The following is a 13046-nucleotide window of genomic DNA, read 5'->3' as shown; positions in this document are numbered from 1 at the left end:
CCGCTCCCCAGGTCTCATTTTCTCCTGGCTCTGCTGGTAAGGCTGCCCTTGGAACCAGCTGGGGGATGGAAGGAAGGACACTCGGCCCAGCTTCATCAGCGTAGTGTGCCACCCTCTCTGTCCTAAGCCCCTGGTCTCAGCCTTACTTTCACTCCCCGGGAGGCTATTTAGAGCCACCCTACCAGCAAGCCTCTTCAGCCTCTGTGGGGTCTGGCTCTCACTCCGGATCAATAGCAGCTGAAGGTTCGGGCAAGAGATGACAGCAGCTTGGACCACGGTGCCGGAGGTGGGAACAGAGAGAAGTGGGCAGCTCTGCAGCCATGTCTTGGAGAGCCCCAAAGGACTTGTCATGTGGGAAAGAGCAAGGGAAGAATCAGGGATGACTTCTGGCCTGTGGCTTAGGCAACCGGGTGGACAAGGTTCCCATTAAGTGGGATAGGAAAGAAAACGTGTATTTGTACATGGCCGGGAAGAGTAAGAGCCCTACTCGAAACCTGTCACCTTCCTAGCTGCCTCACAATCTCCAGCTGGAGAGGTCACTGGGCAGCTGGAGTGTTCCTGCGACCACACCCTGACCCCCGTTCCCACAGAGCTCTCAGACTTCCACTCCAGTCCTCCACACCAAGTGACATCCTGGTTCCCAATCCCCGTCTGGCTTTTGGGCTCTGCTGTCTGCCCGATCCCTGGATACAAACAAGCGTGCCCCTCCTTTTTGTGGGAAAAAAATTGTCAGGCAGGCAGGTGAGGAGATGGATGGAGACTGCTGCCCATTACACACATTCTCTGCACGTATGGATGAATGTGCAAGCAACCTCTGTCTCGCAAAGCAGTTTCCTTCAATCTTCATGCAGGCCCACCCCTGGTCCTACCGGTCAGCTTTGAGATCTTACTTTGTCACCCAGGTTGGAGTGCAGTGGCACAATCAAGGCTCATAGCAGACTCCATCTCCTGGGGTTAAGGGATCCTCCTACCTCAGCCTCCTGAGTAACTGGGACTACAGACGTGTGCCACCATTCCTAGTTACTTTTTTTTTCTTTTCTTTTATTGAGGAGGTGGGTAAAGATGAGGTCTTGCAATGTTGCCCAGGCTGATCTTGAACTCCTAGGTTCAAGTGATCCCCCTGCCTCGGCCTCTCAAAGTGTTAGAATTACAGGCATGAGCCACCACACCCAGGCCGGCCCTGCCAGCTTAAAAGCTACAGATATGAGGGTCATCTGAGGTGTTGAGAGCTCCCAACACTGAGCTCCCCTGTGAGTTCCTCCCTTATCCCCACCTCCTCACCCCATCCCATGACAGGAATCTTATGTTGGTGGCACTTCCTGTCGGTGAATTTCTCCTAGGGAAAATTCCTAATGATACAAATAGCTTCATAATATTCATATTAACCACTATGCTCTATCTAATAGCTAATGGCTGGAATCGACCTCTTCCTGGTACTACATCATAGGCACTCAATAAAACATTAAATAATAAGTACAACATAAAAGCATGGAAACATGGAGGAAACGTGTTGGTTAGTATGTCAAATGATAAGAACAAAATATATCTATTTACTCAGGATGGTTTAACCCAGTGCTGTCCAATAGAAATATAATGCAAGCCACATACTTAGATTTCAATTTTCAAGTAATCACATTTTAGAAAGTAGAGAAAAATATGTGGAAAATGAATTTTAATAACATTTTATTTAGCCCAATATATCCAAAAGAGCACCATTTATAGTAGATATAGAAAGCCTCTCATGAGATTTTACATTTTTCTCTCTGTACCAAGTTTTCGGAATTCAGCACATCTTCAAATGGACATCTTTGGAGTCACAGCACATCTCCACAGGCACTAGCCACATTCTAAGTACCTAACAGTCACAGGAGGTTAGTGATTGCCTTAGAAGACCGTCCAGGGTCTATCCCATTAGGAATGTTTAAAATACTTGAGACCAGATCTTAATGATCACAGATTTTCTCTGAGTGGTGGGAATATGTATGAGATCTGTTTTTCCTTCTCTGACTGTTATCTAAAGTGTTTATATATAATGAACTTATATTACTTATTACACAACAGTCAGAGTCAGTGATTTCAATCTTAGGATAGAAGTAGAGGATATTATGAGGCCTGATTGGGGAAACCACCCCTGCTGAAGATTGATTCATGTGTGCTCCACGAGAGCAGTCCTGTTCTGGATACCCGGCACAGTACACTCTCCATGCACACTGACTGGTTAGTTGGCTGGTTGCTGGGTGGGTAGGTTGTATGGCTGGCAAGAGGGAACAAAATAAGGAAAATAGCATATCGCAGCAGTCAGAAGACTAAACTAAATTCAGACTCTCCTTTCCAAATCCCAAGTCTACCACTGACTGGCTGTGTGATTTTAAACAAGTTACTTAGCCATTCTGTGTTTTACTTTCCTCAAGTATAAAATGGCAACAAAGATAGTAACTCCCTTATAGGATTTTGTGAAAAGTGAGATCATCTGTACAAAGTGTTTAACACAGTGTCCGCCACAACAGCCAAGGTTTCCAGAAACGTTGGCTGTTGCAACTGTGATAAACAAATGAATGCCCAGCAGAGTCAGGCTGCTCTAGCACTCAGGGCACTTGTCAGAGCCACAGAAGTCCCCCCTGGCTGCTGCCACACTCCCCCCCGCCCATGTCCCTTCTCAAGGGTAGAAAGCTCTCCCTTCAGTCTTTGCCTTGGTGAAGTCAGCCCTTGGGTTTGTGTGATCCCTCTGCATGACCCTTCACCACCCTCCCCCCCCCAGCTGAGTCCACTCATGTACCTGCACCACCTCCGGCCTCACGTTGAAGGTGTACAGCCAGTCACTGAAGCGGGGGTAGCTGTTGAGCTCTGGGGTCCTCTCACTGGGAGCCACACTCAGCTTGCACTGGCGCTGCTTACAAATGTACCGGACCAGCTTCGCCTGCAGGAAGTCCAGGAAAGAAAAGGTCACATTCATTCCCGAGCACGTGGCAGCCCCCAGCATACTACAGGGAGCTCAGGCAGACATAGCTTGTGTCTCTTTGCTGGACAGAGGAGAGAGGGGTCTGGGAGAGCAGGCAAGGGACCTGGTGGCACCCACAAACCCCCTACCCCACCCAAGGTGGTGGACACTGCCCACCCTCAACCATGAACACAGAGGGCAAGAATGGATAACTGAGGAGGAGAGGGATGGTCATTAAGGGGTCCTTAGGAGTTGGAGAGGATGCTTCCAGCCTAGAACAGATTGCCTGGTCAGGACCCATGGGCTCAGTCACACCCTAGCCTTATGACCTTAGACAAGTGACTTAACATCCCAGAAAAGCCTGTTTCCTTCCCCAGAAGATGGGCGTAGTAAGAGAAGCCTCCTTTTGGGGAGGCTGAGAAGAAACAAGGCTGTCGGCACATGCCCAGCATACAGCAAGCACCCAGAGTGTTGCCATGACTGCTGGGCTGCCATAGTATTGGTCGGGGTCCTTGACTCAGCCCAAACAGGCTTTCAGGGACCCACACTGTGAGTCAAGGATCACATGTGAGTTTGTGTATTTTCCAGGGGAAGAGGGGCCAAAGCTTTCAAAAGACTCTCAGATGGCTAAAACTCCAAGCAAGATAAGTTTAAATAAGGACAGCCTGACTCAGGTCAGGCAGGCACTGTCTTTGTCAAACACTGGGCTCGGACCAGGTGCCAGAACTGAACTTGAAGAACACGTGAGGGTAGGGAGGCAAAAAGTACAAGGACAATTAAAAACCAGAGAGGTGCAGTCCAGCTGGAAGCCAGCCGAGCAGACTCCTGAAGAAACCAAGGAGTCACCTAGAATGGCTGACATCAAGCCACCCGGGGGCCAGTGAGAGCTGCCGAAATGCAGAGGAGAGCCTAGTGGCCTCCTATGGGTGACATCCAAGCTTCCTTAAACAGCAAGCACTACCTTCAAAGTCTCATCCAGGAATCTGCCACTTGGAGACACTCTGCAGGTCCTGCTGCCTCAAGGGTTTTTTTTTGCTATTGCTAATTTGTTCCTCTTCCTTTCATGTGTATATACAGGTTGTATAACCCAAATCCAAAAATCCAAAATCCGAAATGCTTCAAAATCCAAAACTTTCTGCATGCAGACATCATGCTCACAGGAAATGCTCACTGGAGCATTTTTGGATTTTGAATTTTTGGATTTGGGATGCTCTACCATTAATTATAATGGAAATATTCCAAAATCCTAAACACTGAAGATCTCAAGCATTTTGAATAAGAAATACTCAACCTGTATCTCAATACATTTTTCTAAAGGTCAAGGTCTCTTTTGTTAACAGAGTCACAATAAAAAATATGTAGTTTATATTACACACACACACACACACACCCCAATGAGTTTAAATTTCAAATATCTATAAAGGCATGGACCCCTTTGGCAGTCTAGGGAGGCCTATGATCTCTAAAACAATGCTTTTACATGCATAACACGTAGGATTACCAAGGAAATCAATTATATTTAAATATATTTATTGAAATATTACCTAAAATTGTGAAAGAGTAATAAAAGCTTCTTTACTAAAGTTCTTTTTTGTATTTTTTTGAGTCAGAGTCTCACTCTGTCACCCAGGCTGGAGTGCAATGGCACAGTCACAGCTACTACAGCCTTGTCCTGCTGGGCTCAGGCAATCCTTCTGCCTCAGCCCCCCAAGTAACGAGGACTATAGGCCACCACACCCAGCTAATTTTTGGATTTATTGTAGAGAAGAGGTCTCGCCAAGTTGCCCAGGCTGGTCTCAAACCCCTGAGCTCAGGCAATCCTCTTGCCTCAGCCTCCCACAGTGCTAGGATTACAGGGGTGAGCTACCATGCCCAGCTTTATTAAAGTATTAAATACCTAGCAGTGGTTCTAATAACTATAACTTTGATGTTGTGACAAGTGTAAAATGCTTTTCCAGATAGTTCCACAAGGGTAATGTGACATGAAAACAGCTGTGATTCTTCCATGGCCAAGTCACAGGTATTTGCTAAGATGACTATGCCTTGTTGCCTATAACCAAGAATGCTGAATTTCGGTTAATGAAAATAAAGGTACAATTTTGTTTCCCATCTGAGTTCACAGACCCCTGAATCCTATCCACAGTCCTTATGTACAGAACCCCCATGGCTAGAGGCACATGAGCATGAAAAGAGACCCATCATGAAAACAAAACCACTGCTTCCACATCAGCCTTGCCAAAATTTGCTCAAAAACTGGTTTGGCCCCAGGCTCACCAACAATCTAGCCCACTCCAGGCCACGAGCCCTCTCATGTGGTCCCAAACTCCATAAATCCTGCTACCTGCAGGGTCCTGGGGGACCAGTAGTAAATGGGGACAACTGCCTGACAGGGAGCATTGAGTCACGATCAAAATAATCCCACTCAATTGCACAGTTTTTGATGTTGAGTGAAACCACGAACACAGAGGCTGACCACAGCATTCCTGCTCCCCACACCCCTCAGGCGTCCAGGGAAGACATTGCTAACCACTCTGCTGAGGCTCATGACTCCTGGCGACCACATAAGAAGTCTACTTGCTGTCCTATCATGAAAACTAAGTCCCAGGGGCATCTTCAGGTCATGAAGCTTTCATCTTGCAGGTCTAAGCAGAGGTACTCATGTGCCTAGTCCTGGCTCACCTCACTCCAATCCACCCCTCCCAATGAGACTAGAGGCAAATTTCAAACCCAAGGCCCCAACCACCCCTCCCCTGGCTCACTCCAGAGGCCCTTGGCCCCACCCTCCAGGTACACAGTCACCTACCAGCTACTCCTTAAACACTTCAAGGCCAAGTCGGAATCCCCCCGCTTTCCTTTAGAGTATACTGTTTGTGAGTCTTTCACAGCCCCAACCACAGAAGGCCTCTTACTTAAGTTACTATAGTAGTATCTGCCTCAGTCTCCCCAATATACATAAGCTCCCAGGACATGGGCAGAACAGGCTTCTGAGTGGAAAAGCTCTGGGTTCAAATTTGCAGTTTGGTAGTTGAGGATGTTAATGTATTTTTCTGAGTCTCAGTTTCCTCATCTGTAAAACAGGAATGATGACATGTAGGTCATAATAAACTACAGTATGGAGACTCCCCAAAGATGAGGTTAAATCTCCCTGTAATTAATTATACACCAGGGCAGGGACCAGGGCCCATACCTTATCCACTGCTGTGCTCACATGCCTATTATGGCACTGGCATATAACGTGGACTCAAAAATGCCCAAGGAAGGGAGGGAGGAAATGTGGGTCTTACCCACATGCATCTTACAGTCAGTCCTCCTCTCTGTTCCACATGGCTCCCAAACCACCCGCTAAGGGCTAACCAGAGACAGGACTATAAATTAAACAGCTGTACAAACTCAAAGCCACTCTTTTCCACATTAACCAAAGAGGCTGGCCTGCTGGCACTAACAGTAGCACCAATAGAGACCATCCATCATTGACACAAGGCCTTCAAGGGCCATGCCTCTGGGAACAAGTAATATCACATCCATTATTAACAAGACATTAACCACTGCAGGCCAACATGAAGATGAGCACCACCTGGCCTCAGTGCCTTCTCCAGTTCAGCTGCCCAACCAGCCCACCTTTTCTGCCTTGAAGCTCTGATTCCTCTGCCAGTCATGCTCTTCCCAGTGAACCCTCTGCCTATACAGATCAGCTTAGAGATCCCTTCCTCTGACAGGTGTGGTGGCACACATCCATAATCCAGCACTTTGGGAGGTAGAGGCGAGAAGATTGCCTGAGTCCAGGGGTTTGAGACCAGCCTGGGCAACTTGGTGAGACCTCGTCTCTACAATCAATTTAAAAACTTAGCTGGGCGTGGTGACACATGCCTGTAGTCCCAGCTATTTGGGAGGCTGAGGCAGAAGGATGAAGAATCTGGTGGCTGTGAATATGCCACTGCCCCTCTAGCCTGGGTGACAGAGCAAGATTCCAACTCAAAAAAAAAAGAGAGAGAGAGAGAGATCTCATCCTCCAGGAAGCCTTCCCAAGTCCTCCAGCCCCCTGCCCAGATCACATATCACAGTTTTGGTTTTTCACTTGTCTGCTTGTCTTCAAGTTGAAATTCTGGGAAACCAGGAGTCTGGCTGATATTCTTCGTCACCACCAGATTGCAGGAACCATAGAGCACCTGGCGCATGTTTTGTAACTTTAAAACCACTGTTGAATGAATGGACACATGAACACAAACTACATCATGCCAGACAGGCACGATGTTCATCAAATGGCAGCGGGAAACTGACGCCATTGGGCAAGAGATGAGGCTGGAGTCTGAACTTCTCAAAAGTCAGGGCACGTTTCCCAGAGGAGGAGAAAGTGGCTTTTCTGTTTAAAGACTGTTAGAAATCCCGCCAGACAGCATGAAGCAGGCCCATGGGTAGGACTGCTCCCAGGTAACATCATAAACCTGGCCGGCCAGGCCTGGACAGGGAAAGGGGAAGCCGCACCATATGTCACGGCCCATTTGCCAGCAGGTCTGGGGCCCTGGCCGGGGCTATCTCCTGCAGTTTGTCAGGGAGAAACAACTTGGGTTCTGCTAAAGGAGCAAAGTTGTCTCATTCACAAAAGATGGAGGTGCCCGGGATGCAGCTGCTCTTAATTGGGAATGGGGGTGCCCAGGCAGCAATTCTCCGACTCAAAAAAAAAAAAAAAGAAAGATCCCTCCCTCCTGGAAGCTGAGGAAGCATGCAGCTGCTCTCAATCAGGGATGGGGGCTATTCCAACATCACTCAACATCAGGAATAGGGGTGCTGGGGTGCAGCCACTCTCCATCGGCAATGGGGGCTCCGGCGTGCAGCAGCTCTCCATTAGGAATGGGGATGCCAGCATGCAGCTGCTTGCCATTGAGGACGGGGGCGCCAGCGGGCAACTGCTCTCCATCAGAGTGAAAAAGTTGCTCTCTCACTTCTTGGAAAGTCACTTGCGGTTGCTGTCACAGAAGCACCAAGGGGCTACTTTCCCAGACAAACCGCAGTGGGGCCTGCCAGCCCAGCCCCGGGGGCCTAACAAGGGGACCTCTCATTGGTAGTGTCATTTTCTCATAACCACAAAACCGCAAGATATAAATTTTCCAGCACAGAAAAGCACCTGGGGTTTCAGGGATGGGACTAGCAGCAAGAAGGAAAAAGTCATTAGGTCTCTGGCCACAGGGGAGGCCCTGGGCCAGAACCAATGTCTGCCCTTGCCCTACCCCAATACTCTTCTGCCCCCACCCTGACACAGAGCCTGTACAGGAGGGCAACAAGTCAACCCACCAACAGTGGGTGGGTGCTACAGATACTACACAGCAGGTGCTCTCTACATGGGCTGTGCTTAAAACCTCGGCTCTGGTCCCAGCTTCAACATTTAAGATCAAAGACAATGGAGGAACCCCGCCCCCCACCCCCAGCTTCCATCTCACCACCAGTGAAAAGAGTATCATTTTCTGGAGGCTGGGTCAAGTGAGTTGCTATACACAAAGTGCTTGGCACAAGCAAAAACACCCGGTCCTACTAAGTGGTCATTGGTCATTCAGCTCTACAGACAGGCAGAACAGGCCCTAACGTCCCTCAATACCACACTCTCTCGGTGGGTGACTACAGCCTTGGGACTTCACCTATCAATGTTTCCCCACCTGTAAAATGGGGTTGATTTATCTCAAAAGACTGCTGAGAAGACTTACATGCAAAAACGTGAATTTAAATTGTTCAGCAAAATGCCTAACACAGGAAATGCTCGTTTGGTGGTAGAAGGAATGGACAGTGTCCTTACCAAGTGAGGTCTTCAGGTCCTCGTATTACCTACCTGAGCAGTAGGGAAGACGTGGTAGGACCGTGCCCATGTCAGACTTGGGACTCAAGAAGACCCTGACTCTGGTGTTGGCCTTCAGGACAATGCTGGTGGAACTCACAGACCAGGTACATTTCTTCTAAAGGTAAGAGGGCCAAGACCCACCCTCACCTGGCTGACTCTAGGGAATGTGATCCCTTTTTGTCCCTGGAGTGCTCCCACCTCCACCCTCAGCACCAGAGGACGTGACCAGAGTGGAGAGGCACCAACTCTGAGAATGCTGCTTGCCCAGCCTGGCATCCTGATCAACCTCAGTGCCATCTGCCACCTCAGCTGCTGGGGGTGTGACCCTGACACAGACCTCCCAAATGGAGGCTGCCATGAGCCTCAATTAGGTGGTGGCAGGGCTTGTCAGATATCCCTAGAGAGCATGGGTCTGGCCCAGCCGCAGCATATGACACTGAGAGAGTGACGCCAGACCTGCAGGGATCCTCAGGACATGGGGCCTCACACCTTCACCCTGCTGTCCTTTCCTCGTCATCCTTCCTTTGCATTGGGCCCCAGCCTGCCTCCCATAGCTAGCACCTGTGGATCCTGGGTGCATCCTCCAGGGAGCATCAAAGGTGTCACAGGTGACCTGTCCATGAGCCAGCCTAACCCAGGAGGCCAAGCTTCTCTGCAGTCACAGAACTGACCATCTCCTGCCTCTAAAGCAAGAGTACAATTCCAGCTAAAATGGTAGCCCGAACAGCAGCCTCCTGCAGGCTTCCATGGGGTGGCTGGATGGTGGCCAGCTATTGTGCCAGACTGGCCAGGCAGGGCAGCGGTGACGGCCGGGCCAACAGCCCACACCTGTTTATCACTAGCACCTGTTCCAACTGGTCGGGGCCATGCCTACCCTTAGGTAACTGTCCCATCCCCCAGAGGGAAAGCTCCACCCTAGGCTCCCCCAGCATCAGCTGTGTGGCAGGACAATGATCACTTCTTATCAGTCCTCTCATCTGCAACATGGAGAAGGTAACACACGCCCCACAGAACAGCTGAGGATCCATTGCAGACTCATGTATGAAAAGAGTTTAGACCAACGTCCAGATCATGTGACGTACTCATGGAATAGGATCCTGTGGGTAATACCCCCAACTCAGTCGGCAAGAATGGCCTTGAGCAGGAGTATGAAGACTTGGCAGGGGCCACTGGGATTATATCCACCCAAGCTTTTTTGCTCCTTTGCAGAAAACCGCCTCTTTCCAGACTACTGACTTTGCAAAGTCAGCTCCACCCTAAAATTGCAGGGCCTAAGATGGGGAGGGCGACTTCTTCTTGGGCAACACCCAAACCCATGATCTGGGTTATATAAATGGCCAGATGCCAAGATGTTTGTCACCCTAACCCTGACTCAGATGTTGGCTGCTGCAGGACCCTCTCAGTGGCCTAGGCCTTTGTGTCTTAAAATCAGGGCAGGAGGTTAAGTCTACTGGGACAGACATGTCAGATGCCAACATACAAATGTACAAATGAGTCCAGGGCACAGCCTGAGAGGGACCCAGATTCCCATGTCCGGTGGCAGGCTCCCTCAATGCTAGAAATCATGTCAGGACTCAATTGTCCCTTTAGAATGTTAATAAGCTCCTTCACTTGGATATACCTTATCACCTTCTCTCCCTGGATTGCCAAGGAAAATTCCCAGAGTAGATCCCTGACAACACAAGGGTGACGCCCCAGTCTTCCCACAACCCCATGGCAATGTCCCTCAGGTATATCATCCCCCCAAAAATACAGTCATGTGTGGTTGAAATTACAGACCCTTCCAGACTATTGATGGAAAGTGCTGTGTGCACAACACTGAGTGGAGAAACAGTGGTGTGGGATGTGGGTGCTGGGCAAGCCCACTGGGCTCACTCATGGCTAAGGGTGCCCACCTTCCCCCTCCCTGCAGGCAGCAACACACACAACTCTGCATCCAGCCTCAGCACAACAACAAGTTGCTGCTCATCCCTCAGAGCAGTCACAAATAATGAACCATGTGTGCTAAACCCACAAGACTTAAAGGGGCACTTTATGATTCCCATCTACAAATGAGGACACCAGGGCGCCAAGCTTTGTAACTTTCTCAAATTCTGTAATTAAGGGCTCTGTTTCTAGGTACCATACAACCTCTTAAAATGACTTCTGCAACCCACGGCCTCAGTCTGGCTAAGCTGAGCAGACAGTACGAGGATAGCAGTGGGCAGGGCCTACCAAAGTCCCAAATCCAGCAACACCTAGATACAGGCAGTGAATCCTGGGAATAAAAGCCGCAGGCTCGCCCACACCCCCTAAATATATCAGCCACCCAACCAGGCCACAGTCTTCAGTCCTGTCTTACTCTCTGGGCTGCACCCTAACCCTGGCTCTAGCTAGCACTAAGTTTACGAGACTAGCCATGATCCTGTCCTAACCTAAGGTCACCTCTTTCATGCAGATCCCAGCATGCTTTGCAGAGTGAGATGATGCTTGGACGACCACTTGGCTCATTCATCCCTTTCCTCTTGACTTGCTTTGTCCTCCTATGGTAGGCACAGTCTGCAGAGTGACTTCTAGCTTACCAGCACCCACCCATAGGACCCTGGATCCTTCCTCCTTGACAGCCAGGACTGTACTCTTCATGGATGCCCATGACAGTCCATGCTCAGGCCAAGTCCCTGTCTACACCACCCCAAACTTCAGGAAGTCACCAAAACCCTTGTGACTTACTACAGCCTTTCCTCCAGCGGTCCAGAAGCTGCTGTTCCTGCCCCACTACTGGTCTGCTCTGCCCAGGCCTCAGAGACGTTCACCTTAACATCTTTTACCTTCTCCCCAGAGCAGGAGTGTGCTTCTGGGACTTCCGCCAACCCAGTCCACTAGCAGCCGGCTGCCATGGCCAACTTGTTGCAAAATGATTTCTGAGAATGTAAGGAGACCTCTGGAGGTTGTGACGCAGCTGACAGCTCCATGAACAGGCACGGGCTGACCACAGCACTCAGTTCCAAACGCACCAGAGGAAGCCCTTGGCTCCTAGCACTGCCCAGCCCTCGAGGGTACCCAGGGGGACTGACATTCATGGGCAAGGGGCAGAGTGGGAGAGACACACCAGGGAAAGTGGGGCAAGGAGAGGAGAAAGTACAAGTGACCTCAATCCTTGAGCTGGGTGTTTCGCAACAGCCATCCCTTGCCCAGCTTGTCCGGCGCCCGCGCTCTCCTGGGGAAGCTGCCAGACTTGTGCATTTGTACAGAGACAACCTCCTCGCCAAGCCTCCCATCGGCAATCCTGCCTTGACGTCAAACTCAGAGTCGGGGAACTTCAAACACAAACAAACAAGTCTGCCCCAGACCACAAGTGGAGACATTCCCAAGGAGGCCAGAGGTGAGAGCAGCCACAGCTGGGAACTCAGGGCTTCCCGCCCTCTCCTCAGCTCCACTGGGACTGCCAACTCTGGGACTGCCAACAGGCTGCAGACGGGAGGTTCATCCCAGGCTGAGACAAAGCAAGATCACTGCTTAGCATTGTCCAAGGGAGAGACCCCGCCCAGAGCACTGAAGGCTCCTCTGTGCAAAGAGCACCTCTTTAGATAACGTCACCTGCTCCAATCGTTCTGGTAGAAGTATGAATCGCCAGGGAAGGGAGAGACATGTGATTTAATGTGGGTTAGAAGCGCTCATGAAGCTTCTCAGAAAATGCAGGGCTTGAGGCAGGTCAGGGTGGACAGCCAAGCACAAGTTTGCTCAGCATCACCTGCTAACTCACCGCATGCCACAGAGATAGTGAGGCCCAACAGGACTTTGGAGTAGAAGACATTTCCCCGACATAAGTATCCTAAGACAGCTCCCACCTGTCTTATCCAGAAGCCCAGGTGAGTCAAAAAAAAAAAAATGCATGCTCTTCAGAAAGCTGCCTTCAACCTTGAAAAGTCAGTAACTGATCCACCTTTCCAGTTTTGCTTCCTGCCTCAGTTCAACATTACAACACCCTAGTACCTCATGTGTTCTTAGTACCACAGCAGGCCTTGGGGCTGTAGGGACACACTGAATTAAATCATAAGAAAGACAGACACCCATTTTATCCCCTACCTCCCCTGAGCCTGAAGTGACTGCACGAGGGGAGAACTTCTACCCATCAGCCAGTCATCCAACAAACAGCTGAGGAGTTTCTTCCCAACCCCATGCACTGTGCTAGGCACCAAGGACACTGTCACAAGAAGCATGGTCCAGAAGCTCAAGGAACTCATATGTGTGAGGGCCACAGATGTGTCTAGATACCGCTGACCAAGGACTACGGAAGGCAAA

At 49.9% G+C, this 13046-nt stretch overlaps 1 protein-coding gene across 1 annotated transcript in view; it reads right to left on the bottom strand.

The window, feature by feature from the left end:
- Positions 1-13046, bottom strand: part of KSR1 (kinase suppressor of ras 1) — a 162437-nt gene that overhangs the window by 68112 nt on the left and 81279 nt on the right. The window contains 1 exon segment of the mRNA XM_021718892.1: positions 2777-2917. The gene's annotated coding sequence lies outside the window, so the exon portion shown is untranslated.

This window comes from Carlito syrichta, unplaced genomic scaffold (assembly GCF_000164805.1).
Source record: "Carlito syrichta isolate Samal-C Ts95f unplaced genomic scaffold, Tarsius_syrichta-2.0.1 Scaffold313978, whole genome shotgun sequence".
In the NCBI taxonomy this organism is placed as follows: Eukaryota; Metazoa; Chordata; class Mammalia; order Primates; family Tarsiidae; genus Carlito; species Carlito syrichta.
Note: the sequence above shows the minus strand (reverse complement) of the source record. Positions and strands in the feature narration are given on the sequence as shown.